Raw genomic sequence first — 17,501 nt, forward strand, 5'->3', positions numbered from 1 at the left:
GGAGTTAGGAGGGGTAGAGGTAGACCTAGATTAGATTACTCTTCGCAAATAGTTAAGGATGTGGGTTGTTCTAGTTTTAGGGAAATGCGAAGTTTAGCTCAGGATAGGAAAGAGTGGAGGTACGTGTCCAACCAGTCTTAGGACTGATGACCTTATGATGATGACCGATTACCTATATTTCAGCATCCCAAAAGGTTCTTTCGCATCAGCCCGTCTTCACTTGCTCAAACTTAACCAGAGAAGACCGGAAAATAATAATACTGTGAGTGACATGTAATTGATAACACTGGTCAACACCATTTTTGTTTCCTTAATTTTTTTTACTTTTATTGGGTATTTCTATAGCTCTGATTATGAAAAATATAGTGGATGATTGCTAACAGCTTTACTTTTTGAAATATACGGTTTTTGTATTTCGACTAAGTAATACAAAAAAATTACTACACATGTAAGCTAAATTTCAAGTGTACACTATCAAATGATCTTTTAGACGATTTCCTTAAATGAACGATATCAGGTTGATCTCGTTGCAAACTTCAACAGTCGTCGGCCATCATGTGGGAGTCCTACCTTCCTTGATAACGCTCTTCCATTGTCCGTTTATCCTGATGAAATCTTTCACCCTGCAGTTCACTAAAATCACCCACATTTTGTGGGAATCGATCTAAATGTGAGTGTAGGAGGTGAATTTTAATGCTCATGTTACATCCTAGCTCTTGCAAATTTGAAAGCATGCACTCAACGAGCTCAAGATAATTCTTAAATTTCTTGTTCCCTAAAAAGTTACTCATAACTGAAACAAATGAATTCCATGCTTTCGATCCCACTTCAGTCATTGCTTTGATAAAATTAGGATCATTCACGAGTTGCCTAATTTGTGGCCCATCCAAAATTCCTGCTTTTAACTTTTCATTACTTAATCCTGGAAACTTGCGTGAAATAAATTGAAACATTCTCTACTTTTGTCAAACGCCTTCACAAACTGTTTCATTATACCAAGTTTAAGGACCTATAAAGGCTTTTAGATTTACTAGATTGTACCTCTCGTGATTTCAGTTGAGGTCGTTGAGCAGAAGCTATATTAGGATTACACGATTTCCAGGATTAATTCCATTTATTTTCACAACGCAGAAGTAGTAGTCATCATGGTGAGTTCGAGGTTCTCGCCAAATCATGGGTGTTAAGATTTATTGCATACCTTTTTCCATTGGATCATTGGATGGCTTATCTTGATAGAACAATTCTATTTTAAAGTATTGAAGATACGCAGTTTTCATTTCATGGATAATAAAAACATACCTCAAGGCAGAATATACTTATAAATCAAAACTCTTATTCTAATATTATGAAAAAAAAATAAGTTTCAATTGTTCTTGGTGAATTTGGGCACACTTCATAATATTCGTAAGAACAACTCGAAGAAAGTTATTTAAACAAAATTGCAACGAGGGGAACACATTTCTGGGAATGCAATACTGGAAAATTTATAGTAAAACGTCGATTACCAAATTTCGAAAAAAATGGCCAGAGCCATTAAGCATTATAAATATGCAATTTTTGAAAAATAATCAGAAATCAAAACATATTGTTAAAGATACTGAACAAGAGATGTTACGTAGTAGCTGCTATTTCGAAATTTCTGAAGAATCTGGACAAAAGATTGCTAAAAGTAGTACCTACACAAAAAACTAGATGAATTCGCAATATATATATAAGCCACCAATTTTCATAATGTTTGTTTGATATTCTAAATAAGGTTTATGTAAAATTTCTTAAGAGAATAAAGATGCCAGATGTTCTATTTATAATTATTTTTGTTATTCTTGTGTTATTGCTATGTATTCGTTTACTATCATATTTTTTATACAAACGTTCCTTACATGCAATTACTCAAAAGACGTTTGGACTCTGTATTAATAAATTATACAATTTATAAATTACGAAATTCAGCTTGTTTGACTTTTTTTTTAGTTTTTGATTCTCCACAAAAAGTAGCTGTAAACCTAATCAGTTTATAAGTTACACAATTATGCGTCGAATACAATTATTGGTCCCATATCGATTTAATTTTTTGTTCTAGAGATAACCGAAACGAAAATTAATTCTGAGCACACATACGTCCATATTACTTAATCCAGGAAAGAATGTATTTGCGTCATTGTAGGCGGAGCCAATACTTTACAGTCGTAGGTATGTCATATATTAGCTCACTATTCTCTTCTATGCTTGTATTTATTTCTGTTAGTCGATCTAAGAAAGGATAGTGTACATGAAGTTCGCAGAAAGATACCATGGCCGCTCATTGTTACATGGGATAAATAATACATACATACATCCACTTGCATCTGTAGCTTATTTGATTCTAACGCAAATATGGAGATATGCTAAAATTTAGAATTTACAAAATCGGGCCGTTACTAGGAAGTTAAACATAACAAGGTGTAGTGATAGTTTTTATATAAAAACCTTCCCTTCTTAGCGCTGCAGCCACAAGTAGAGCTGAAGAGTGGAGCGATACGTGGGTGACTAATGAAACACATTAAGTTTTAATCAAACCAGGTTGCATTGTTCATAATTTTTGGAGATACCCTGATCTAAAACAGAGCTCTGCTTTTTAAATATGCCGAGAAAAGTGAAGGTATAAATCTGAAGCGCGCGACGCTGGGTTTCAGCCGCGTGAGAAGGGCTTTTCTACTAGCTCACAAACGACTATCGAGGATAAGGCAACTTTAAACCGTTACTATTTAACAGGTCAATTGAAAAGTCCCCGGCCTAAAACAATAAAACACATTTTTTTTGCAAAATTCGTTTTTTTTATTCAACATAATTCCCTTCAAGGGTGATACACTGATTATAGCGATCCTCCAACTTTTCGATACCATTTTTGTAGTACGATTTGTCCTTTGCTTCAAAATAGGCCTCAGTTTCGGCGATCACCTCTTCATTCGACGAAAATTTTTTCCCAACGAGCATTCTTTTGAGATCTGAGAACAGGAAGTAGTCGCTGGGGGCCAGATCTGGAGAATACGGTGGATGCGGAAGCAATTCGAAGCCCAATTCATGAATTTTTGCCATCGTTTTCACTGACTTGTGAGACGGTGCATTGTCTTGGTGAAGCAGGACTTTCTTTTTCTGCAAATGCGGTCGTTTCTCGGCGATTTCGTCCTTCAAACGGTCCAATAACGCTATGTAATAGTCGCTGTTGATGGTCCTTCCTTTTTCAAGGTAGTCAATGAAAATTATTCCACGCGCATCCCAAAATACAGACGCCATAACCTTGCCAGCCGACTGTTGCGTTTTTGCACGCTTTGGAGCGGGTTCATCGTGTGCAGTCCACTCCGATGACTGTCGATTGGACTTCGGAGTGAAATGATGGAGCCATGTTTCATCCATTGTCACATATCGACGCAAAAACTCGGGTTTATTACGCGTGATCATCTTCAAACACTGCTCTGAATCATCAACTCGTCGTTGTTTTTGGTCAAAAGTGAGCTCGCGCGGCACCCACTTTGCACAGAGCTTTCTCATACCCAAATATTCGTGAATGATGTGATGTATACGTTCCGTTGATATCTGTAGAGTGTCTGCTATTTCATTCAATTTCAATTTACGGTCATTCAAAATCATTTTGTGGATTTTTTTAATGTTTTCGTCCGTAACAGCCTCTTTTGGGCGTCCACTGCGTTCACCGTCTTCGGTGCTCATTTCACCACGTCTAAACTTAGCATACCAATCCTTGATGGTTGATTTTCCTGGGGCAGTGTCCGGAAATTCGTTATCAAGCCAAGTTTTTGCTTCAACTGTATTTTTTCCCTTCAAAAAGCAATATTTTATCAACACGCGAAATTCCTTTTTATCCATTTTTTTCACAATAACAAAAGTTGCTTCACTAAAAATGCTATAATTCACAAACTAATGATCCGACAGCCGTCAAATTTATAGACGCGTCTTTTGGAGGTTAGGACTAACTGAAAATCATATGGATTTAGTTGTGGTGCCGCCATCTATGTGTCAGGCCGGGGACTTTTCAATTGACCCTAGTACTATTTGTTATTATTAAAATTTTCTCAATATAACTCAGCCCTAAACCCAATATTCCCGGAGAATTGGGGATATTGTTTTACAAAAACAAGACTAATTGACAAGACCTGTAACGCGGTTAAATAATAAAAAATCCGCAGGATTTGATAACATTTCGAACTTTATCATTAAAACACTTCCACCAGAACTGGTAGGAGCCATGACAATCCTTTTCAATAATATGATAAATAATTATTATTTCCCTGAGCAATGTAAAGTAGCTAAATTAGTACCAATTAAAAAGAAAAATAATGGAAATGAAAATGTTGTTAACTACCGCCCAATTAGCTTGCTTCCGAACTTTAGTAAATTGTTTGAAATAATTATAAATGAGGCCCTGTTACGACATTGTCACGAAGAGAAGATAATACCAGATCAACAATTCGTATTCAAATTTAAACACTCAACGTTGAACGCGTTGCAACTAGTAACTTCGGACGTAAATAAAGCACTTTTCGAAAACAAATTCACAGCAGCTTGCGCGGTGGATCTAGAAAATGCATTTGACACAATTTGGTTAGATGGACTGATATTTAAACTGTTAGAATTCAAATTCCCCTTATATTTAGTTAAATTAATTTGGTCAATGTTGAAAAACAGGAAATTTAGATTAACTGACACGGAGTTTACCTCTAGCCTCACATTCTCGATAAAAAACGGCCTACAACAAGACACAGTAAATGCCCCCATCTTGTTTAATATCTACACGTCAGAGCTACCTGGGCTGCTCGGACTCAACGGGCAGGCCGAAGGAAGAGCAATTGCCTTCGCTGACGACCTACTGATTTATGTACATAAAAATAACGTAGAGGAAGCGAGAGAAAAATTGCAAACTATTTTTATTAATGTAAGCGAATATTACAATACATGGAAGCTTAAAATTAATGTTGGAAAATGTGAAACTATTCTATTTAGACCACCCATGAAAAATATACATAGAAGAAATTGCGTAGTCTGGAGAGACTTTTGTATAAGAGAAAATATAAACAGTTATATCAAAGTCCCTCATAAAAAATGTATTAAATACCTAGGTGTAATTTTAGATGAAAAATTATATTTTACTAGTCATATTACAGAACAAATAACAAAAGCTAGAGCCGCTTATTTCAAGGTAATTTCTCTTTTTCAGTCAAAATATCTATACCAAAAAGTAAAAGTGATATGCTTTTATCTTCTTTTAGTGAAACCAGTATTTGCTCTGCTCTGCGTGCAGACATCGAAAAACGAGGCAAAAATCTGAATTGTTCGTTAAAATTGTATAGTCAAGGCGTTCGAGATGTTCATTGCGAGAAACAAACACGCCTCAAAACTACGATAGCATAAAAGAAATACTTTTTATTGTTATGAAATTGAAAATTTATGTACATTTGATACCGTTAAATAAACAACATTAAAAATAAAAAAAAAGCAATATCTCCTGAAGAAAATAATCCGATTCCAAGGTCACCGGGGAGATGTACAAAGTAGCAAATAATCCTGAAAAAGGGCAACAACTCTTTCAGCACTTAGGGTAGCAGAGATCGCGAAGATCGGGATGGCTCTCTGATGCACAGTACGGAAACCACCACATTATATCTCATGTAAAACAATTCAAAACTCATAATGGCGTCCTCTAAAGTAAAGCACTCTGGACGTAAATTAGCCCCATTCAGATATCCGGGTGTAGTCCCCACCCCATCCACTCGGGGGATATAATAAATATGTACCGTAAGGGAAAATGCAATATTTCACGAGTCGGAGCGTGAAATATTAGAGTAACGAGACAATCAGAAAAAATTAGAAAATTTGAAAGTTGAGATGAATAGATCAGAGTTAGATATAGTAGGCATTAGTGGAAACTTTAGAAGAATACATACAGGATAGATGGGAGATAATTCGGGGGCTAGGAATTGTGATTCGAAGAAAAGCAGGACTGAGTATAGAAAGTTATTTACAAAAAAGCTATAGGATAGTTATGGTTAAATTAAACTCGAAACCGTTTAAAACGGCAATAGTGCAGGTCTATATGCCTACATCATCTTACCGTAATGAAGATGCAGAAGCGGTGTATGCAGGTATGGAAGACGTGTTAAGTTTAGTAAAAGCGTAGGAAAACCTAATAGTTGTGGGAGACTTCAACGCAGTGATAGGTGAAGGTGCAATAAGAGGTTCTTTTGGATTAGGCAATAGAAATTATAGGGGAGATAGACTAATAGAATTTTGCGATAAACTCAACTTAACCATTGCGAATAAACTGCGAGTACACACTGTCGTCGCTACATTTTAATCTATACATCGAAGAGGCGATCAACATCATTAAAGACAGTACAACCGTACAGATAGATATACAGGGACAAAAGATTAGTATGATTATATTAGCATATTATAGGGTTGTTCGGAAAGTCATTTCGTTTTTTTTTGTGGAAATGAAAGACAGTTTTCCTATAATAAACAAATACTTTATTAAATTATATATTGACCGTTCTGGTCCAACACCTTTTGCCATCTTTCTGGTAGTAGCATAATTCCACGCTCATAAAATTTTTGGTCTTTGCTGGCAAAAAACTGATCGAGGAGGTTTTTGACCTCCTCATTTGAGGTGAAGGTTTTACCGTCTAAAAAATTTTGGAGTGACCGGAACAAATAATAATCCGATGGTGCCAGGTCTGGAGAATATGGTGGGTGTAGCATTGTATCCCATTCAAGCTGTAAAAGCTTTTGGCGAGTGACCAAACTTGTGTGAGGTCTCGCGTTGTCTTGGTGAAACACTACACCTTTCCTGTTGATTAGTTCTGACCTTTTCTGTTGAAGTGCATCATTCAGTTTGTCCAGCTGATGACAGTAGACTTCCGAATTAATCGTTGTGTTATCCGGTAAAAGCTAAAAAAAAACGATTCCTTTAAAATCCCACCAAACAGACAGCATCACCTTTTTTTGGTGAATATCGGCTTTGGAAATGGTTTGAGCCGGTTCATCTTTTTTGCTCCATGACCTCTTGCGTTTGACGTTGTTGTATACAACCCATTTTTCGTCCCCAGTGATGATGCGCTTCAAAAACGGATCATTTTCGTGACGTTTGAGAAGCGAATCGCAGACGTCAATGCGGCGACACAGATTTCTCTCTGTGAGAACATGGGGAACCCATACATCGAGCTTCGAGGATAATCCCAGGCCTTTCAAGTGGTCATAAACTGTTGAATTTGATAAATTTAACCTCAATCCGATCTCACGTGTTGTTATTCGCCGGTTCACATCAACTAATGCCTTTATCGCGTCTTTATCAGCTTCAACCGGCCTTCCCGAACGTGGTGCATCTTCGACATCAAAATTGCCGGATCGAAATTTAGCGAACCAGTTCTGGCACTGGCGTACTGTCAACACACCTTCTCCATACACATCAGTCAATTTCTTTCTGGCTTGAACAGCATTTTTACCCTTTCTGTAGTAAAACAGTAAGATATGTCGAAAATGCTGCTTATCGCTCTCCATATTTAAAAGGGCACCAACCAAAAACTACTGCGTAGAATTAATTGGAATTTTTCACACACAAGCCTTGCTATATGAGCTCTCAAAGCATATAAAAATTATACGGCTTAAATGTGAAGTTAGGTGCAAAAGAATACAATTAAATCCTCTGTCGGGAAAAAACGAAATGACTTTCCGAACAACCCGATATATAGCAGTATTAGCATCTAGCAAGGAGGAGTTAGCTTTAAATAAAATGAAGGCGGTATTGACAAAACAGTATTGTATGAAAATAAATAAAAGTAATACAAAAATACTGGTTTGCAAGGAAGGAAAAAGTGCCTGATTTTAGGTATCTAGGAAGTCAAGACGGAAGGAGTAGTAGGGATATAAAGCATAGAATAGTGCAGGGTCAAGCCGCGTTTAATAAAAAGATATCATTTCTATGCTCGCGAACGTTTAATTTAGAAATTCGAAAATGATTGTTAAAGGTGTATGTTGGGAGAGAGGCGCTGTACGGGAGCGAAACATGGACTGTGGGCGCGGCGGAAAGGAAAAGGTTAGAAGCGTTCAAAGTGTGGTGTTAGAGGCGAATACCGTGGATAGAGGTTAGAAATGAAGAGGTATTAGAAGAAATAGGCGAAATAGGTTGGTAGGACACTTTCTCAGATATGGAGGTCTAGTCAGAGACATATTAGAAGCAAATAGTTAAGGATGTGGGATGTTCTAGTTTTAGAGAAATGCGAAAATTAGCTCAGGATAGGATAGTGGAGGTGCGTGTCTGTCTTAGTTTTTAGTTCTCTCATAGTATGTCATGTAATACTGATGGGTCGTTCGCCAACTAATTATGAAAAAGAACTAATTCGCTGTGTATTGTACTATTGTACGCTATAGTTTAACTTATCATTTGTAGTCTATAACCCATTTATGAAAAAAATCACAATCAAATTAACCAATCGATCTGATTCGTATTCTGCCCATAATTATGATTTTACATATAGGTTTACTGAATTTAAAAAAAAGTAAAACAATTGTAGGACACGACATGTTTACTTGGAGGTTGATATCGGACATATTTACAGTTTGGAGCTTTTACTACAAATGATTTCTTGCATGAATGAACCTTTTCTTAGAACCGTCAATGTTTTTTCCTGTTATCTATTTATTTTATTATATCATATGATGAATAGCGAATACTTCGATTGGTGGACACCCTATTTAAAAATATGAAGTAGTAGTTCGCGAACTAGTTGAAAGAACTAGTTTGTATTAGGGAACTATTTATCTTAGGACTAGTTCTTTAAAGTGAGCTAAAGCTGATCACTAGTATATGTTTTGTATGTCAAGTTTGCAAACAAGTATTCATTTTGCCTGTACAAAATTATTATACTTGTAATTAAATTACACCGTCTAATTTTCTGGTTATAAATGGGTCAATAAATATTTAAAGTGAAAACTTCTTTAGACGCGTTGAGCGATTTCTGGTAGGGAGTAAACTTATGATTTCGCCCAGAGACCTGGTATAACTAGATAGCTCCTAACGCATCTAAGGTGTTGCTAACATAGTATGCAACCCAAAAAGCTTTGCGGTGCAGTTAATTCTGTCTACCAGATTGTATTCGTAACCTTTTAAATAGCCTATTCATAAAATGAGTTCAAATTGTTGTATAGTACCACCAGAGATTTGACATAACTAGACTGCGCATAAGGTAGGTTTGTCTATAAACGCCTAGTGTCAAAATGGACTAGGCAACAAAGTCTTCAGTGCGGGGCAAAAGTACGCTCTTATATACTTTGGCGCATGAAGAACCAGAAATAAGGTAAAAGCCCCTATTACTGACAGGGCCCCTGTTATTGACATATTGTCTTATTTTATTGATTATTTCATTAACTTTATAATTAAAACACTATAAATCATTCTTTTTATTAAGTTTTACGCATTTTTGAATAGGAATACCAAGTTTAAGGACCTATAAAGGCTTTTAGATTTACTAGATTGTACCTCTCGTGATTTCAGTTGAGGTCGTTGAGCAGAAGCTATATTAGGATTACACGATTTCCAGGATTAATTCCATTTATTTTCACAACGCAGAAGTAGCAGTCGTCATGGTGATTTCGAGGTTCTCGCCAAATCATGGGTGTTACGAAATTTATTGCATCCCTTTTTCCATTGAACCACAATCGTACTCATACAACACATTTCTGGCATACAAAATAAGGAACCCATAACTTATCTTGATAGGACAATTCTATTTTAAAGTATTGAAGATACGCAGTTTTCACGAAGTACGATATAGGTTTTCGATATTTNAGTAACTTAACATCCTTAACATGCACAGCGGATTTGTTTACATATTGTCTCGTGTAATTTTATAATAAACAAAAAATTTCCTGAGCAAAATATTGTTGTTTATCAGTAAAAGAAATCTCAGAAACAAGCAGAAAATAAAAAGAAGAAAAAGAAAATGCGCCTAGACTGAATTTATTAATTGATATCAATTTAATTATTTTATTTCATTATATAATTTGGTTTTTTCCATTATAATATTTATCAACAATCCGTATTTATTAATTTGTTTAATTTCAATCCCTTTATCACTAAACTTATGCGCATGCGCGATAGACATGTCAATAAAGGGGTCTATGGTATGCCAATAGTTGGCCCTGATCTCATTTCACCCTGTCAATAATACCTGCCTCGAGTTGTTGATTTTAAATAAATATATTTGTCATTTAATTAACGATTATTAAAGTGTGATAATTAAAACAAATTAGTTAATTTAATTTTAATTAATTAAAACACATTAGTTAATGAACCAATTAAAGTGTTCAATACAAAAAAAACTTAGCTAGATTAATTTGAATACAATTAAAAAATTCAAATATTCACCGTTACTCTTACAGCGTCAATTATAGGGGCTTTTATCTTAGAGGGTTGTTCCGTTTCGACGATTGCGTCATTCGATTATATATTTCTAAGAAGCGTATTCTCCAAATGTTACACCTGGATATAATAGTTGTATTTAAAAGCAAATATTAACCATACTTAACTGATAAAGGATAACCAAAATTTATTCTTCGTTGTTTTGCAGATTTAACTTTTATGAGAAAGAGAAGATAGAAAATTTTATATTTTATATCGTTTTTAAAACATTCGTCGGTACTTTTTTTCAGAAAATCAGTTTCCTTAAGACGTTTTTTGGAAATGACACTAGTAGTATTAAAATTTTCCCCTTCGAATGGCTAAATATTCATCTGTCGGAAATCTGTATATCAATAACAATTACGTAAATTACCTATGTAATTAAATATCGATGTCTGAATTTGAACAGAATCACTACTTATATGACGCATGTTTTTATTCACATTACTTTTAAATTAAAGTAAACGTATTGGAAATAAGTGTGATGGATAATATTTTACGTGGTATACAAAACGAAAAATGTTTGGTATATCTCGACGACATTATTATCTTTTCAAAGTCATTACAGGAACATCTGGAACGGTTAAGGGAAGTATTTGAAAGACTAAGAAAGACCAATTTCAAAATTCAATTGCACAAGTCGGATTTTTTTAAAAAGGATCAAATTAGAAGCGTATGATTATGAAATTCATACAAAACAGGTAAGTAATATCTTTGAATACATGGAAAGGTTCAATAAACAACTAGAAAATAACAACCCACTTCCTGAAGATGATAACATCCCTTTATTAGTACAACCAGATGAAAATGTTCAGGAAGTTCATGACAACCAAAATTTACAAGACGAAAATGAAAGCGTGCACTCAAATAGTGAAAAGGACCCTGTCGTTAGTACACCAAATGCAGATACGCCAGTAAATCATGGTCAAAATCAGGTAATAATTGGTCGAGTTCTGTATAGTCCCGCAAAACCTTTAGTAACTAGGCTTTCAGAAGATAAACAAGGAATACATGTCCAAATTTCCGAAAATAGCTTTGAAAATCATATAATAACCTTTATAAAATGTTTTATCGTACCTAAAGTTCAGTATCACCTATATTTTGAAAACCCGGAAATTTACGAACCATTCTGCGAAACGTTTTAAAATACTTTTGCAGTATGTAGTAAATGGTTCTCCTTAAAATTTAAAAAATGTAAATACAAATTAATTAACGTTAATGATAAAAAAAGACGTACAAGAAATTATCCGAAATTATCACGAAAGCAGAACTAACCATCGCGGTATCGATGAGACGGAACACAAAATTAAAACCACATACTATTGGAAGAATATGAATGAAGAAATCAATTCAAACCTATATAAATGATTGCGACATTTGCCAACAAAATAAATATGAATCCTGTTAAAATTCAAATGAACGTTACTCCAACAACAGCAAAGCTATTTGAAATAATTCACATGGACACTTTTACAATAGAAAAATCAAAATTCTTAACTATGATTGATTCCTTCTCCAAATATGCGCAAGCACAAGTTAGGTTCTATTCAAATTGTTGATGGTCTAATAAATTTTTTCACCGATCATGATGTTCCTAAACAGATTATTGTTGATAATGGTAGTGAATTCAAAAACGCAGTTATATCAGATTTGTAAAAATTTCATAAAATAATGATTCATTTTTCTTCTCCGAATCATCCGCAATCAAACAGTCCTGTCGAAAGATTACGTTCAATTTTAAGATTATTAAATTTACAAGGTCCTAACGAAACACCTATTGAAAAGAAATTAATGTACGCAATACTAGCTTACAATTATTCTATACATTCGGCAACAAAAATGAAACCAATCGATATAATTAATGGTCATTAATCCGTTTAATATCGATATTAATAAAATGTATGTAAGCGACTATAATATACAAAATCATAGAGAAACAACAAAATTATTACATTCCAAATTAAATGAAACTTTGACTCAAAATAAAGAAAAATTAATTGCCAAATTAAATAAAAATCGTGATGACCCTACCATATTTAAACCACAGGTCAAAACTTTCGTTAAACAGTATAAGCGACAGCAAACCGCGAATAAATTTAAATAAACCGACAAGTATAACGAAAGTTAACGAATAACACAAAACAATAGAAACGCCCACGCAAAATAAAGTACACGTGGATAGTATATAATGCCCACTTAGGAAAACATATGATTTGAATAATATTTCCAGAATTCCCATTACTACTTCAGAATAAAATAACCGTGAAACATTTGGAAAATAATTCAGGCCTAATACCTTTAAAATTAGGAAAATCTAAAGCTCAAGACCACATGAAAACACTAATTCACTACTACAATTTAAATCCATTTATAGTAGAAACTGATAAACTTGACTATAAGGCTACAAAATTATCAAAAGAAATTTATTTACACTCCATGTCTGAAGCATTAAACTATAGGGTTGTTCGGAAAGTCATTTCGTTTTTTCCCGACAGAGGATTTAATTGTATTCTTTTGCACCCAACTTCACATTTAAGCCGTATAATTTTTATATGCTTTGAGAGCTCATATAGCAAGGCTTGTGTGTGAAAAATTCCAATTAATTCTACGCAGTAGTTTTTGGTTGGTGCCCTTTTAAATATGGAGAGCGATAAGCAGCATTTTCGACATATCTTACTGTTTTACTACAGAAAGGGTAAAAATGCTGTTCAAGCCAGAAAGAAATTGACTGATGTGTATGGAGAAGGTGTGTTGACAGTACGCCAGTGCCAGAACTGGTTCGCTAAATTTCGATCCGGCAATTTTGATGTCGAAGATGCACCACGTTCGGGAAGGCCGGTTGAAGCTGATAAAGACGCGATAAAGGCATTAGTTGATGTGAACCGGCGAATAACAACACGTGAGATCGGATTGAGGTTAAATTTATCAAATTCAACAGTTTATGACCACTTGAAAGGCCTGGGATTATCCTCGAAGCTCGATGTATGGGTTCCCCATGTTCTCACAGAGAGAAATCTGTGTCGCCGCATTGACGTCTGCGATTCGCTTCTCAAACGTCACGAAAATGATCCGTTTTTGAAGCGCATCATCACTGGGGACGAAAAATGGGTTGTATACAACAACGTCAAACGCAAGAGGTCATGGAGCAAAAAAGATGAACCGGCTCAAACCATTTCCAAAGCCGATATTCACCAAAAAAAGGTGATGCTGTCTGTTTGGTGGGATTTTAAAGGAATCGTTTTTTTTTTGGCATTTGCCGGATAACACAACGATTAATTCGGAAGTCTACTGTCATCAGCTGGACAAACTGAATGATGCACTTCAACAGAAAAGGTCAGAACTAATCAACAGGAAAGGTGTAGTGTTTCACCAAGACAACGCGAGACCTCACACAAGTTTGGTCACTCGCCAAAAGCTTTTACAGCTTGAATGGGATACAATGCTACACCCACCATATTCTCCAGACCTGGCACCATCGGATTATTATTTGTTCCGGTCACTCCAAAATTTTTTAGACGGTAAAACCTTCACCTCAAATGAGGAGGTCAAAAACCTCCTCGATCAGTTTTTTGCCAGCAAAGACCAAAAATTTTATGAGCGTGGAATTATGCTACTACCAGAAAGATGGCAAAAGGTGTTGGACCAGAACGGTCAATATATAATTTAATAAAGTATTTGTTTATTATACGAAAACTGTCTTTCATTTCCACAAAAAAAAAAACGAAATGACTTTCCAAACAACCCTATATTTACAAATATTATATATAACAAAAGAAAAAGCTAAGGTAAAAATTAACTAGATCATTCCTCACGATAGAACAATAGCCAAAATAAGTATGGTAAACGGTTTAGGCACCATATTTAAATCCATATGCTTCCAACGGAGAACGATATGAAAACTTAATTAGAGAACTACAACAGAACTCATATTGAAAATGAAATTAATTAAAATAACAAACTATTAACAACAAAATTCGATTCAATTTTCTTTAATTGTTGAAGATACATTAAATCAAATTATAAATATGTACGAAATAATTATACCTATTCTCCAGGATATAGAAAATTCTATTACATTCTCAAAATTGGTTATTTTACATCCTAGTATAGTCGGAGCAATTGATTTCTTTAACGAATTAACTAAATTGCAACTTTATTAAAATGAGTTACCCGTTTTAACTATTAAAAGTTAATAAAAGTCGAATACTATATATGTAACAATAAAATTACTTTTCTTTTGCATTTACCTGTTATACATCCTTAGTTTAGACTATTACCACCTATATTCCGTTCCTGTATTAGCACAGGGTCAATTTAAGATTACCAGCTCCAATAATAATTTTCTATTAAAAAACGAATTGTACTTTGCATTCCAAAACATTTGCAACCAAAATTATGCCACAATTATACAAATGTAGTCAGTAAACATTCAAGAATATACGGATAATGTTCCTTGTGAAATGCAATTGTTGAGTATGAAGAATACTAATTCATGTCGACAAGCAATAATTAATATGTCAAAATCAATTATTAAGCAATTGGAAAAGTCGACCTAGTGGATTTCAAAAACAATTAAATTCTACGGTTCATACCTTATTGATATTCCGACTAATTGTAAAGTGAGTACCAGTGAAAGAAGAATAATAAAGAAAGAAGAAGTAATCAGTCAGAAACAACTCGTGCTTTTCCTAGAATTACAAGAAAATAAATATTTTACACCAATCACGGTGAACACCCACTTCGATTTACTCCAAATTAATTTGGGCGGACTATCTGAACTAAAGAAGACAATAATTGAAAATCAGCCACAAATCTCATTCAACAAACTACAATACATCCCTAACGTTTGGACCAATATCCTGTATACTTTTTCCGCGATAACAGGTTGTTATTTTGGATACAAATGGGTAACTGTAAAATGTACCAAAAAGAAACCAAAAATGGGTAACGAAGCAATAACCTTGGAAAACGTTCAACTTCGCGAGAAGGAATTATCTCACGATATACCTACTGTACACCTGTTATTACATGCATCATCAAATCATCGCCATGGCCCATTTTGCTACTGACAAGACATAAAAAACCTTTTTTTTTACACAATATGTATTAATCATCTTTGTAACTTCTTTTAGAGTAGATACGTTCTTTTCTTGTAATATTGATATTAATAAATTTTTAAAAAGTCGATTATTTCGTCGAAAAGCATTAGCTTTTATTAATTTTAATATGTTTTAGCTTTAGATTTTAAATTTGTATTTATACAGAAAAAAAGTGACAATGTTGAAGCAAATGGCGATTGAAAATATTAGATAGCATCTTACCTTCTGATAGGCACAAGGAACGAGTTCTGCACTGTACGCTTCACTCTTCTTAAATGACACAGAACAACGTTGTAAGGAAGTCTAGTGATAGGAACAGATGATAAGTATTATTGTGGTAGATTGCATGTTTTTGTAATTAATACTTATCTTTAATTTTGCGGTATTGTGGGAAGACTGTTATAGCAAAAAAATATCCCATGTGTGCCTTAACGATAATTCCTTTATTTATAATTCAAATTTTCCTGATTCAGCTTTAATTCCTTTAAAGTTTGCTCTCTATTTTATTACCGACCAAATTTATTTTTTTTTCCTGGTGTTTAAAACTCTCCTTCTCCATACTTCCCTCCAGTCAAACCAATAAGCGATTTAATTAAAAAGAATGTACCCTTCGACTGGTTGAATGATCAGCGATTATCATTTAAGACGATCAAATCGAAATTGACTGCGAGATCAATATTGAGCATCGGTGCCTCCCAAAATCTCCACCTGCATAAACCGGACAATTTAAGATCCCGACAGTCCTAGATTCCGTGACGGGCCAAAATTCATGATGTTTTGATAATTGTTAGGTTAGGTTAGATTAGGTTAGACAACGTATCCAATATTAGATTTTCATTTCCATCTTTCTGCTTTCCACTTACAAATACTTATTTATTATTGTACAAGTTCAACCCTCGCCACTTCACCCTTTTCCCCCTTACCAGTTGAAATTTTTGCTATACTATCATAAAGGAAAAGAATAATTGATATCCGTATAGTCTATTATCTGGCACACATAAAATATTTACTTCTAGTAAGACGGTGAGCATTCTGTCAACCAGGAAGTAAGTGAGCTTGGTTTATATGAATCATGGATCAATGGCTAGTAGATATAAATGTCACGAATTCACAATGTCTTCCACCTCGGTTAATCAAAATGAAATTCGTACGTTAACAAGCTACTCCTCAAATTCTCTTCAGATGGAAATATTTGCTTTTAATTCATGAATTGCAGTCCTCTTATTCGTGAGTAATCATTTTTCAATTGTTTTCTTTAGTTTGGAGTGGAAAATTGACCTTATGCCTTATTGAACCTCATCTTTATGTTTTCCCAGTTTTTAATAAAATTTTCACTTTTATTTATTAATTGTAATAAACATACATATTAGCTTTCTTCCATGTTTATCCACATAAATGCATGGACATGGAACAATTGAATTAGGCTACACAGGGTGTAACTGAAATAAGTACAAAGCTTTGGAGTGTGTCAACTAGATACAAAAAGGAATCGCATGGTGAGTACATTAGCGTGGTTAAGGGCAGACATATTTTTAAGAAACCCTCAAAATTTGACATCGCTAATAGTATGCAACACCACCAGGTTACATAAACACTGGCAGTTAAATAAATATTAGCTGGAAAAGTAACTGTAATTTTATTAAGGTAAATATCGACATCACCATTGAGGACTACCAAAATTAGCCGAAATTCATACTCAAGCAACCACACAGCGAATCTAATGTTTGGTGTTTCCTCGAAGAGGCTCCGGTTTGAACTACTATGTCATCTAATTTCTCCAATGACACAGGATACTGCATCGGCGTCAAGAATCCAACAAGAGAAGAGCAAGTTTCTCATAATAATACTTACGATTAGTATGGATTTCTTCGAACCATTTTCTACGATTCATCTTCTCCCAGAAGACAGCACTATAACCTGACGAGATGGAAAAGCGGTCTGAACTTCAAACTAGC

General features: G+C 34.5%; 1 protein-coding gene across 1 annotated transcript in view; it reads right to left on the reverse strand.

Annotated features, from left to right (window-relative positions):
- LOC108740315 (toll-like receptor 6) overlaps positions 1-15,842 on the reverse strand; it is a 22,927-nt gene extending 7,085 nt beyond the window's left edge. The window contains exon 1 of the mRNA XM_025973647.1: positions 15,769-15,842. The gene's annotated coding sequence lies outside the window, so the exon portion shown is untranslated. The remainder of the gene's footprint in view (positions 1-15,768) is intronic.
- Positions 15,843-17,501: the final 1,659 nt, after the last annotated feature.

The sequence above is a fragment of the Agrilus planipennis genome, unplaced genomic scaffold (assembly GCF_000699045.2).
Source record: "Agrilus planipennis isolate EAB-ADULT unplaced genomic scaffold, Apla_2.0 scaffold58, whole genome shotgun sequence".
Classification (NCBI taxonomy): domain Eukaryota; kingdom Metazoa; phylum Arthropoda; class Insecta; order Coleoptera; family Buprestidae; genus Agrilus; species Agrilus planipennis.